The 12,500-nt window shown below is 49.8% G+C and overlaps 1 pseudogene; it reads left to right on the forward strand.

Moving 5' to 3' along the window:
- Window positions 1–288, forward strand: part of LOC145805155 (25S ribosomal RNA) — a 1,895-nt pseudogene extending 1,607 nt beyond the window's left edge.
- Window positions 289–12,500: the final 12,212 nt, after the last annotated feature.

Genomic DNA, 12,500 nt, shown 5'->3' on the forward strand with positions numbered 1-12,500 from the left:
AAAAATCCTGAACCGGGATGTGGCGGCTGACGGCAACATTAGGGAGTCCAGAGACGTCGGCAGGGGCCTCGGGAAGAGTTATCTTTTCTATTTAACAGCTTGCCCACCCTGGAAACGGATCAGCCGGAGGTAGGGTCCAGCGGTTGGAAGAGCACCACACGTCGCGCGGTGTCCAGTGCGCCCCCGGTTGTCACGACCCCATTCCGCCGCTAGTAGAATGGTGCCGTGATGGCCAATAATCTGAGATTTCCGAAGGCCAACTTTCAAAAATTCACACAGAATCAGAGTATAAATATATAGGGCTCACAAGTGCGGAAGCAATATATACAAATCTAATTAGTCCATAAGAGTTGTGCATAAGTCAAATGGAATGGCGTACAACTTTACATAGCTTTACAACTTGAATACAAATAAATGAAGTACAAAAATACATATTACATCTTGATAAAAGGCTTCTCGAGCCGACATGTTCAAAATACATAAGCTTCAAAATTGCCGACATCCTCACTGCCGACATAACATGCATACAAAACACACATCTCGGTGTAGCCGACTTCTTGTTTGTTACCTACATATATACATAGGGAGGGTGAGTTTGGACACTCTGTGAATGGTACAAGTAATAAAGGCGTTAAATGAATGATACCCGAGATCTTTTCAAACAATACGTAGTATATTTTTATCAAAACCATACATAACATAGTTTAGCTTGGCTTGAAATAAAACATCAATCGAACCTTGGTCTTTCAAAACTTACTTACTTACTTAACATACGTCAACTTAAAACATGGGGTGATGACATCCCAGGCAAAACAAAAGCACAACCTCGGCATCGAGCACACCCGTTCATAGTCCGTCGGTGGCCGATATCTTAACAAGGGTGCTACTTAGGCTTAACGTCCCCTAGCACGAAAGGACGGTGCTACCTAGGCTTAAAGTCCCCTAGCACGGGAGGACTATGCTACATAGGCTTAAAGTCCCCTAGCACGGAAGGACTATGCTACATAGGCTTAAAGTCCCCTAGCACGGAAGGACTATGTTACTTAGGCTTAACGTCCCCTAACACGAAAGGATGGTGTTACTTAGGTTTAACGTCCCCTAACACGAAAGGACGGTGTTACTTAGGCTTAACGTCCCCTAACACGAAAGGACGGTCCCAAGAATGTCATCCAAAACAAAGCTTATACTTGATACATAAAATAGGGATATCATTCATGCTTAACAAATACTTTTATCAAAACAAGGCAAAGCTTTATCAAAACCTTATAACATAGCTTTATTAGAAATGCCACTCACATAGATCTTCGGACGTCGGGATCAAGGCAAAGGTCCAAGTCCTACAAACACATGGCAAAGTCTACTGAATGCACTTCACAAAACAAGTCTTACATGCATGCAAATTATCTCGGGAAAACATGCTGGAAGTCAAAACACTGTTTTACATGTCAGGAAGACATGCTGGGTACCAACCAGGTCTTTGCCGAGGTCCCACACCTCCTGGCCGAGGTGTGGCTACCTCGGCTTCGGCGTGCGGCTGCATGCCGAGGTGCGCACAAGACAAACTAAAGGTGTAAGTTATTATGCAAGGTAGGCCAAGGTGAGATACGATGCTTGGCCTAAGTGTGTGATCTAGGCAAGAGTGATCTCAGCGACTACACTTAGGGAAGTGTGGTCTGGAGATTTGGGTTTCCACCCGTGAAGAACATGAAGAACATAAGGAACATAAATGCTAAAATCTTAACTTCTTTGTTACAAAATCTAGGATGTCATGCTATGAGTTCGAAACATGGACCTTGGTACCCATACTTGAAGATCATATGAAACCAAACACAAAAACATGGATCTTGGCATGAACTTTCGGATCAAAACATGACTTTTCTTCAAGAACACATGAATACTATTTTCTCTTTCTAAAACCGAACTTCAAAGCAATGCATGGCTTACAAATCATATTCAATCATGCAATGCAATAAAATGAACATAAGGAACAACATGGGTAGATCAAGAATCCAACCTTGGAACAAGGATCTAACGGTTTGATCTCTAGAGATCAAGCTTGGAAATCTACTCTCCCTCAAGAACTCTTCTTTCTCTCCTAGAGCTTCTCTCTCCTCTTCAAAACAAAGATATAGAAATGATAGGTTTCTCCCTCTGCCGGCTGGCTTAACACTCAGCTCGGACACGTGGCAACGGCTGGTTGGTTCTCCTCAAAAAGGTGATAGATTGACAAGACAAGACTATGACAAAGTGTATCTAACAAGCTACTCGGTAAGGCACTCCGGCAAGTGATGACATCGGCTAAGGACAAAGCTTCGGCAACTAAGGTGACAATGAGCTTGGCTAGGAAGGACAACACTTGACAAAGCTGTGCCACACCTTGGCCTAGATGTGCTACACCTCGGTCTAGGTCATACGACTTCCAGGACAAGATCACTTAGGTGCAAAGGTAACATCTCGGCCTAGATAATACACATCTCGGCCTTGGTGATGAACACCTCGGCCTAGTTAATGACATCTCGGCCAATATGTCAGGGCAAAGATGGAGGTCAAACAAAGTGGTTCCAAGACAATTCTAGACTGAAGATGACCTCGGCTAGGAATGATCTAGGCTTAACATAACTTAGGCTTGAGACAACAAGGAAGGAACAAAGCATGCATACAACACTTAGATAAATCACATAAGCACAAAACAAGACAAGATTCATGAATGCAAACTTAACATGGCAAAACATATAAATGCATGCAAACATGTCTAGGACATGAATGTGGGTTGTTACATCCTTCCCCCCTTAAAGAAGTTTGGTCCCCAAACTTCACTTACCTTGTTCCCAAAACGACTCCGGATGTCGTGTTCACATCTCTTCTTATCATCTCTGGCTTTTACCTTGGGACAATCCTTAATACGATGACCTCTCTCACCGCATCCGAAACATGCTCCAGTTGCCCGAAGACAAACTCCAAAATGTAGCTTCCCGCAACTTGCACATGTCGGCCAAGTGCCACCTTCCAGATCCGCGTTGTTGGGACTGTCCACCTCTATCTTCTCCTTGGCATCATTCGGGTCAGCCTCTTCTTCGCGATTGTCATAGGTCTGCCTCTTCTTCTGATTCTTCCCTGAACTTTGACTTCTGTTTAGGTTGGCTTCTGCAGGGATGGCTTTATCTAACACTCTCATATACGTCGGCATGTTGAGCAAATTAACCTGATCTTGTATTGGCCCTCGAAGTCCACTCTCAAACTTCCTAGCTTTCCTGTATTCGTTGTCGACCATGTGAGGTGCATACCTTGCCAACTCGGTGAAAGCATGATCATACTCTGCCACTGTTTTGCTACCCTGTGTCAACATCTGAAATTCTATGGTCTTGCGATCTCGGACACTGAGTGGGAAATGCTTGTCATAGAACAGCTCCAAAAGTCTGGCCGAAGTCAAGTCTGGATTACCTTCTCTGATCATCACCCACCATCTATGAGCGTCGTCTTCCAATGTAAAGGCTGCCAATGACACCTTCTGAGCGTCGGTGGTAGGAAAAACCTCGAACAACTTCTCCATTTCAAGAATCCATGGTTCTTCTTTCATCGGCTCTATACCTCCATGGAACTTCAGCGGCTTCATCTTTTTGAATTTTTTGATCAAGGTTATGGTGTCATCTCCATATAAAGCTGGCTGCGGAGGCACTTGTGGTACTGGCGGTGGTGGAACTGCATGTTGGCCATCCGTCTGCTCGGCCTCGGTGGAGGTGGTACCGGTGTTCTGATGCCTTGCTTGCCTTAACTCATCGGCCAAATTTTCAACAATCCTTTCTAATCTGTCCAACCTGTCTTCAGACTGATCTCAGCCAACTGGGGGTCTACCTCTTCTCATGATGCTAGGAGTATGCAGGATGTGAGGCTTAGAAACAAATGAACAAATGAACATGTATGCAAGTGAACATGATCATGCCCATGTATCAAATGCTCATGCCGAGATGATGCACACCTTGTCAAGTAGCAAGCAATATGATGCAATCCTAAGATCATTCTATGGGACATCCTATGCTCTTTAGGACTCAAAGTGTGTGAATAACGTACTATAAGGAACACGTGCTCTGATACCATTCTGTCACGACCCCATTCCGCCCCTAGTAGAATGGTGCTGCGATGGCCAGTAATCCGAGATTACCGAAGGCCAACTTTCAAAAATTCACACATAATCAGAGTATAAATATATGGGGCTCACAAGTGCGGAAGCAATATATACAAATCTAATTAGTCCATAAGAGCTCTGCATAAGTCAAATGGAATGGCATACAACTTTACATAGCTTTACAACTTGAATACAAATAAAATGAAGTACAAAAATACATATTACATCTTGATAAAAGGCTTCTCGAGCCGACATGTTCAAAATACATAAGCTTCAAAATTGCCGACATCCTCACTGCCGACATAACATGCATACAAAACACATATCTCGGCGTAGCCGACTTCTTGCTTGTTACCTACATATATACATAGGGAGGGTGAGCTTGGATACTCAGTGAATGGTACAAGTAATAAAGGGGTTAAACGAATGATACCCGAGATCTTTTCAAACAATACGTAGTATATTTTTATCAAAACCATACATAACATAGCTTAGCTTGGCTTGAAATAAAACATCAATCGAACCTTGGTCTTTCAAAACTTACTTACTTACTTAACATACGTCAACTTAAAACAGGGGGTGATGACATCCCGGGCAAAACAAAAGCATAACCTCGGCATCGAGCACACCCGTTCATAGTCCGTCGGTGGCCGATATCTTAACAAGGTTGCTACTTAGGCTTAACGTCCCCTAGCACGAAAGGACGGCACTACCTAGGCTTAAAGTCCCCTAGCACGGGAGGACTATGCTACATAGGCTTAAAGTCCCCTAGCACGGAAGGACTATGCTACATAGGCTTAAAGTCCCCTAGCACGGAAGGACTATGTTACTTAGGCTTAACGTCCCCTAACACGAAAGGATGGTGTTACTTAGGCTTAACGTCCCCTAACACGAAAGGACGGTGTTACTTAGGCTTAACGTCCCCTAACACGAAAGGACAGTCCCAAGAATGTCATCCAAAACAAAGCTTATACTTGATACATAAAATAGGGATATCATTCATGCTTAACAAATACTTTTATCAAAACAAGGCAAAGCTTTATCAAAACCTTATAACATATCTTTATTAAAAATACCACTCACATAGCTCTTCGGACATCGGGATCAAGGCAAAGGTTCAAGTCCTACAAACACATGGCAAAGTCTACTGAATGCACTTCACAAAACAAGTCTTACATGCATGTAAATGATCTCGGGAAAACATGCTGGAAGTCAAAACACTGTTTTACATGTCCGGAAGACATGCAGGGTACCAACCAGGTCTTTGCCGAGGTCCCACACCTCCTGGCCGCGATGTGGCTACCTAGGCTTCAGCGTGCGGCTGCATGCCGAGGTGCGCACAAGGCAAACTAAAGGTGTAAGTGATCATGCAAGGTAGGACAAGGTGAGATACGATGCTTGGCCTAAGTGTGCGATCTAGGCAAGAGTGATCTCGGCGACTACACTTTGGGAAGTGAGGTCTGGAGATCTGGGTTTCCACCCGTGAAGAACATGAAGAACATAAGCAACATAAATGCTAAAATCTTAACTTCTTTATTACAAAATATGGGATGTCATGCTATGAGTTCGAAAACATGGACCTTGGTACCTATACTTGAAGATCATATGAAAACAAACACAAAAACATGGATCTTGGCATGAACTTTCGGATCAAAACATGACTTTTCTTCAAGAACACATGAATGCTATTTTCTCTTTCTAAAACCGAACTTCAAAGCAATGCATGGCTTACAAATCATATTCAATGATGCAATGCAATAACATGAACATACGGAACAACATGGGTAGGTCCAGAATCCAACCTTAGAACACGGATCTAACGGTTCGATCTCTAGGGATCAAGCTTGGAAATCTACTCTCCCTCAAGAACTCTTCTTCCTCTCCTAGAGCTTCTCTCTCCCAGAGGTTCTCTCTCCTCTTCAAAACAAAGATATAGAAATGATAGGTTTCTCCCTCTGCCGGCTGGCTTAACACTCAGCTCGGACACGTGGCAACGGCTGGTTGGTTCTCCTCAAAAAGGTGATAGATTCACAAGACAAGACTATGACAAAGTGTATCTAACAAGCTACTCGGTAAGGCACTCCGCCAAGTGATGACATCGGCTAAGGACAAAGCTTCGGCAACTAAGGTGACAATGACCTCGGCTAGGAAGGACAACACTTGCCTAAGTTGTGCCACACCTTGGCCTAGATGTGCCACACCTTGGTCTAGGTCATACCACTTCCAGGACAAGATCACTTAGGTGCAAAGGTAACATCTCGGCCTCGATAATACACATCTCGGCCTTGGTGATGAACACCTCGGCCTAGTTAATGACATCTCGGCCAATATGTCAGGGCGAAGATGGAGGTCAAACAAAGTGGTTCCAAGACAATTCAAGGCTGAAGATGACCTCGGCTAGGAATGATCTAGGCTTAACATAACTTAGGCTTGAGACAACAAGGAAGGAACAAAGCATGCATACAACACTTAGATAAATCACATAAACACAAAACAAGACAAGATTCATGAATGCAAACTTACCATGACAAAACATATAAATGCATGCAAACATGACTAGGACATGAATGTGGGTTGTTACTCCGGCGGCCATTGAAAATCTGAAGGACCGAGTGCCTCCCACGCCCGGTCATACTCATAACCGCATCAGGTCTCCAAGGTGAACAATCTCTGGTCGATGGAACAATGTAGGCAAGGGAAATCGTCAAAATGGATCTGTAACTTCAAGAAAAGGATTGGCTTTGAGGCCTGGGCACGGGAGTCCCAGTCCCGAACCCGTCGACTGTCGGCGGACTGCTCGAGCTGCTCCCGCAGCGAGAGTGGGTCGCTGTGTGCCGGACGGGGGACGGATTGGGAACGGCTCCTCGCGGGGCCTGCCCCGGGCAGTGAGCGGTCAACTCAGAACTGGCATGGAGAAGGGGAATCCGACTGTTTAATTAAAACAAAGTATTGCGATGGTCCCTGCGGATGCTCACGTAATGTGATTTCTGCCCAGTGCTCTGAATGTCAATGTGAAGAAATTCAGCCAAGGCATCCCAGCCAAAGCCAGCAGCATGCCAATGCAAGCCAAGGCCAGCAGCTTGCCATGCCATGCCTAGGCCAATGCAGCCTAGCCAAAGCCAGCAGCATGCCATGCCAAGGCCAAGGCCAGCAGCATGCCATGCCAAGGCCGAGGCAACCCAGCCAAAGCCAGCAGCATGCCATTCCAAGCCAGTGCCAGCAGCTTGCCATGCCATGCCTAGGCCAAGGCAGCTTAGCTAAGCCAGCAGCATGCCATGCCAAGGCCAAGGCAACCCAGCCAAAGCCCGCAGCATGCCAAGCCAAGCCAAGGCCAGCAGGTTGCCATGCCATGGTTAGGCCAAGGCAGCCTAGCCAAAGCCAGCAGCATGCCATGCCAAGGCCAAGGCCAGCAGCATGCCATTCCAAGGCCAAGGCAGCCAAGCTAAAGCCAGTAGCATGCCATGCCAAGCCAAGACCAGGAGCTTGCCATGCCATGCCTGGTCAAGGTAGCCTAGCCAAAGCCAGCGGCATGCCATGCCAAGGCCAAGGTAGCCTAGCCAAAAGTCAGTAGCATGCCATGCCATGCCAAGGCCAAGCCAGCCCAGCCAAAGAAAGTAGCATGCCATTCCAAGCCAAGGCCAACAGGTTGCCATGTCGTGCTTAGGCCAAGGCAGCCTAGCCAAGGCCAGGAGCATGCCAAGGCCAAGGCCAGCGGCATGCCATGCCAAGGCCAAGGCAGCCCAGCCAAAGCCAGTAGCTTGCCATGCCAAGCCAAGGCCAGCAGCTTGCCATGCCATGCCTAGGCCAAGGCAGCCTAGCCAAATCTAGCAGCATGCCATGCCATGCCAAGGCTAGCAGCTTGCCATGCCATGCCTAGGCCAAGGCAGCCCAGCCAAAGCCAGCAACATACCATGCCAAGCCAAGGCCAGCTGCTTGCCATGTCGTGCCTAGACCAAGGAAGCCTATCCAAAGCCAACTGCATGCCATGCCAAGGCCATGTCCAAGGCCATCAGCATGCCATGACAAGGTCGAGGCATCTCTGCCAAAGCCAGCAGCATGCCATGCCAAGCCACGGCCAGCAGCTTGTAATGCCATTCCTAGGCCAAGGCAGCCTAGCCAAAGCCAGTAGCGTGCCATGCCAATGCCAAGGCCAACAGCATGCCATGCTATGCCTAGGCCATGTAAGCTTAGCTAAAGCCAGCAGCATGCCATGACAAGGTCGAGGCATCTCTGCCAAAGCCAGCAGCATGCCATGCCAAGCCACTGCCAGCAGCTTGTAATGCCATTCCTAGGCCAAGGCAGCCTAGCCAAAGCCAGTAGCGTGCCATGCCAATGCCAAGGCCAACAGCATGCCATGCTATGCCTAGGCCATGGAAGCTTAGCTAAAGCCAGGAGCATGCCATGCGAAGGCCAAGGCAGCCCGAGCAAAGCAGGCAGCATGCCATGCCAAGCTAAGGCCAGCAGCTTGCCATGCCATGCCAAGGCCAAGGTAGGCTAGCCAAAGCAAGCAGCATGCCATGCCAAGGACAACGCCAGCGGCATGCCATGCCAAGTCCAAGGCAGCCTGGCCAAAGCCAGCAGCATTCCATGCCAAGCCAAGGGCAAGAGCTTGCCATGCCGTGCCTAGGCCAAGGCAGCCTAGCCAAAGCCAGCAGCATGCCATGCCAAGGCCAAGGCAGCCCAGCCAAAGCCAGCAACATGTCATGCCAAGGCCGAGGCCAGCAGCATGCCATGCTAGGCCAAAGCCAGCAGCATGTCGTGCCAAGCCCAGGCCAGCAGCTTGCAATGCCATGCCTAGGCCAAGGCAGCCTAGCCAAAGCCAACAGCATGCCATGCCATGGCCAGGGCCAAGGCCAGCAGCAAGCCATGCCGAGGCCAAGGCCGCCCAGGTAAAGCCAGCAGCATGCGATGCCATGCCAAGGCCAACAGCTTGCCATGCCGTGCCAAGGCCAAGGTAGCCTAGCCAAAGCCAGCAGCATGCCATGCCAAGCCAAGGCCAGCAGCTTGCCATTCCATGCCAAGGCCAAGGCAGCCTAGCCAAAGCCAGCAGCATGCCATGCCAAGGCCAAGGCTAGCAGCATGCCATGCCATGCCGAGGCCAACGCAGCCCAACCAATGCCAGCAGGATGCCATGCCAATCCAATGCCAGCACCTTGCCATGCCATGCGTAGGCCAAGGCAGCCCAGCCAAAGCCAGCTGCATTCCATGCCAAGCCAAGGCCAGCAGCTTGCCATGCCAAATCCAGCAGCATGCCACGCGAAGCCAAGGCCAGTAGCTTGCCGTGCCAAGCCTAGGCCAAGGCAGTCCAGCGAAAGCCAACAACATGCAATGCCGAGCCAAAGCCAGCAGCTTGCCATGCCATGCCTGGGCCAAGGCAGCCTGGTCAAAACCAGCAGCATACCATGCCATGGCTAAGGCCAGCAGCATGCCATGCCATGGCCAAGGCAGCCCGGCCAAAGCCAGCAGCATGCCATGCCAAGCCAAGGCCAACAGCTTGCCATGCCATGCCTAGGCCAAGACAGCCTTGCCAAAGCCAGCAACATGCCATGCCAAGGCCAAGGCCAGCAGCATGCCATGCCAAGGCTAAGGCAGCCCAGCCAAAGCCAGCTACATGTCATGCCAAGCCAAGGCCCGCAGCTTGCCATGCCATGCGTTGCCTAGTCCAAGGCAGCCTAACAAAAGCCAGCTGCATGCCATGCCAAGGCCAAGGCCAGCAGCATGCCATGCCAAGGCCAAGGCAACCTAGCCAAAGCCAGCAGCATGCCATGCCAAGCCAAGTCCAGCCGCTTGCGATGCCATGCCTAGGCCAAGGCAGCCTGGCCAAAGGCGGCAGCATGCCATTCCAAGGCCAAGGCCAGCAACATGCCATGCCAAGGCCAAGGCCAGCTACATGCCATGCCATGCCAAGGCCAAGGCAAGCCAGCCAAAGCCATCAGCATGCTATGTCAAGCCAAGGCCATCAGCTTACCCTGCCCTGCCTCGGCCAAGGCAACCTAGCCAAAGCTAGCAGCTTGCCATGCCAAGGCCAAGGCCAGCAGCGTGCCATGCCAAGGCCAAGGCAGCCCAGCCAAAGCCAGCAAGATGACATGCCAAGGCCAAGGCCGGCAGCATGCCATGCCATGCCAAGGCCAAGGTAGCCCAGCCAAAACCACCAGCATGCCATGCCACGACCTTGTCCAGGAGCATGGCATGCCATGCCATGCCACGGCCTTTGCCAGTAGCATGCCTTGCCAATGCTTTGGCCAGTAGCATGCCTTGCCACAGCCTTGGCAAGCAGCATGGCATGCCACGGCCTTGGCTAGCAGCATGCCTTGCCACGGCCTTGTCCAGCTGCATGGCGTGGTATGGCCTTGGCCAAGAACATCGCATGCCACGGCCTTGGCAAGCAATCCTTGTCCCTCAGGTAATTTCCATTAGGTTTGTCTTCGACTTACGTACAAGTTTGCCCTGCGAAATGCATGTCCCTCGGGTAATGGCCATTTGGTTGGCTTTGACTTGCAAATGAGTTGCCAGTGCTTTCCCAGTGGAAGCTTGTTGCGAAAAGTATGTCCCTCGGAAGTTGCCTGTTGCGTTTGTTATTTGCATTTGTGCTAACCGATGCTTGCTCGACTTCTGTAAGTGTTTTTGCACGTTCGTTGGGCTTCTTAGTCCTTCAATGTGTGATTCACATTTTTTAATTATTTATTTACAAATAAAAATTAAAATAAAATAAATAAGAAATAAAAATAATAATTAAAAAAATTACTATAATTACTAGTGCCTCACCCTATAATTATTGGAATTTTTCAAGAATTTCTTTGACTATTTGTAGTAATTTTTATTATTTTTTAAGTATTAAAACAGAAATAAATTAAAATAAAATATTCCGGCGGCCAAATATTTTTTTTCAATTTTTTTTAGGGTGTCTTTAATTATTTCCTTCAACTTTTATGTTGAAAATTCTTGCAAAAAAACGTTACTTTTTTAAAAAATTCCAATATGACTCCTCGAGCATAGGTGATGTTTCCTCATGCGAGATGAAAAAGGGCTTAACAAGCTACTATAAGGGAGGACGGCACCTCCCTTAAGGCTGGCCAGCATGGCCAGGCTACAGGCCACGTCTATGCCTAGGTGGGCGGTTGGCACATGCCATCGCTTGGCTTGTGGCATTGAAACTACATAGCCAAGCACGGGATATGTCGAGTGGCGGCCCGCAGTGGCGGCGGTGGCACGTCGACCATGGCTAGCATCCCATGCCACAGCCTTGGCAAGCATGTCATGCCAGGGCCTTGGCCAGTAGCACGCCATGCCAAAGCCTTGGCTCGCATGCCATGCCACAGCCTTGGCCAGCAACATGGCATGCCAAAGCCTTGGCCAGCAGCATGCCATGCGCTGGCCTTGGCAAGCATGTCATGCCACGGCCTTGGCCAGTAGCATACCATGCCCCGGCCTTGGCCAGCAGCATGCCATGCCACAGCCTTGGCCAGCAAAATGACATGCCAAAGCCTTGGCCAGTAGCATGCCATGCCACAGCCTTTGCCAGCAGCATGCCATGCCCCGACCTTGGCAAGCATGTCATGCCACGGCCTTGGCCAGCAGCATGCCATGCCGGACCTTGGCAAACATGTCATGCCACGGCCTTGGCTAGCAGCACGCCATGCCTAGTCCTTGGCCAGCAGCATGCCCTGCCTAGTCCTTGGCTAGCACCATGCCATGCCACAGCCTTGGCCAGCAACATGCCATGCCAAGGCTAGGGCCAGCAGCATGGCGTGCCGCAGCCTCGGCCAGTAGCATGCCATGCCCCAGCCTTGGCCTGCAACATGATGCCTAGTCCTTGGCAAGCAACATGCCATGCCACGGCCTTGGCCAGCAGCATGCCATGCCAACGCCTTAGCCAGCAGCATGCCATGCCACGCCACGGCCTTGGCCAGAAGCATGGCATGCAAGCCACGACCTTGGCCAGCAGCATTGCATCCACGGACTTGGCCAGTGGCATGCCATGCCATAAGGCCATGGCCAGCTGCATGGGATGCCACGCCCCGGCCTTGGCCAACGGCATGCTATGCCAACGCCTTAGCCAGCAGCACGCCATGCCAAAGCCTTGGCTCGCATGCCATGCCACAGCCTTACCTAGCAACATGGCATGCCAAAGCCTTGGCCAGCAGCATGCTATGCACCGGCCTTGGCAAGCATGCCATGCCATGGCCTTGGCCAGTAGCATGCCATGCCCCGACGTTGGCAAGCATGTCAAGGCACGACCTTGGCCAGCAACATGCCATGCCACAGCCTTGGCCAGCAAAATGGCATGACAAGGCCTTGGCCAGTAGCATGCCATGCCACTGCCTTGGCCAGCAGCATGCCATGCCCCGGCATTGGCAAGCATGTCATGCCACGGCCT

Source organism: Camellia sinensis, chromosome 12, assembly GCF_055761805.1.
Source record: "Camellia sinensis isolate YWXY chromosome 12, ASM5576180v1, whole genome shotgun sequence".
NCBI classification, from domain to species: Eukaryota; Viridiplantae; Streptophyta; class Magnoliopsida; order Ericales; family Theaceae; genus Camellia; species Camellia sinensis.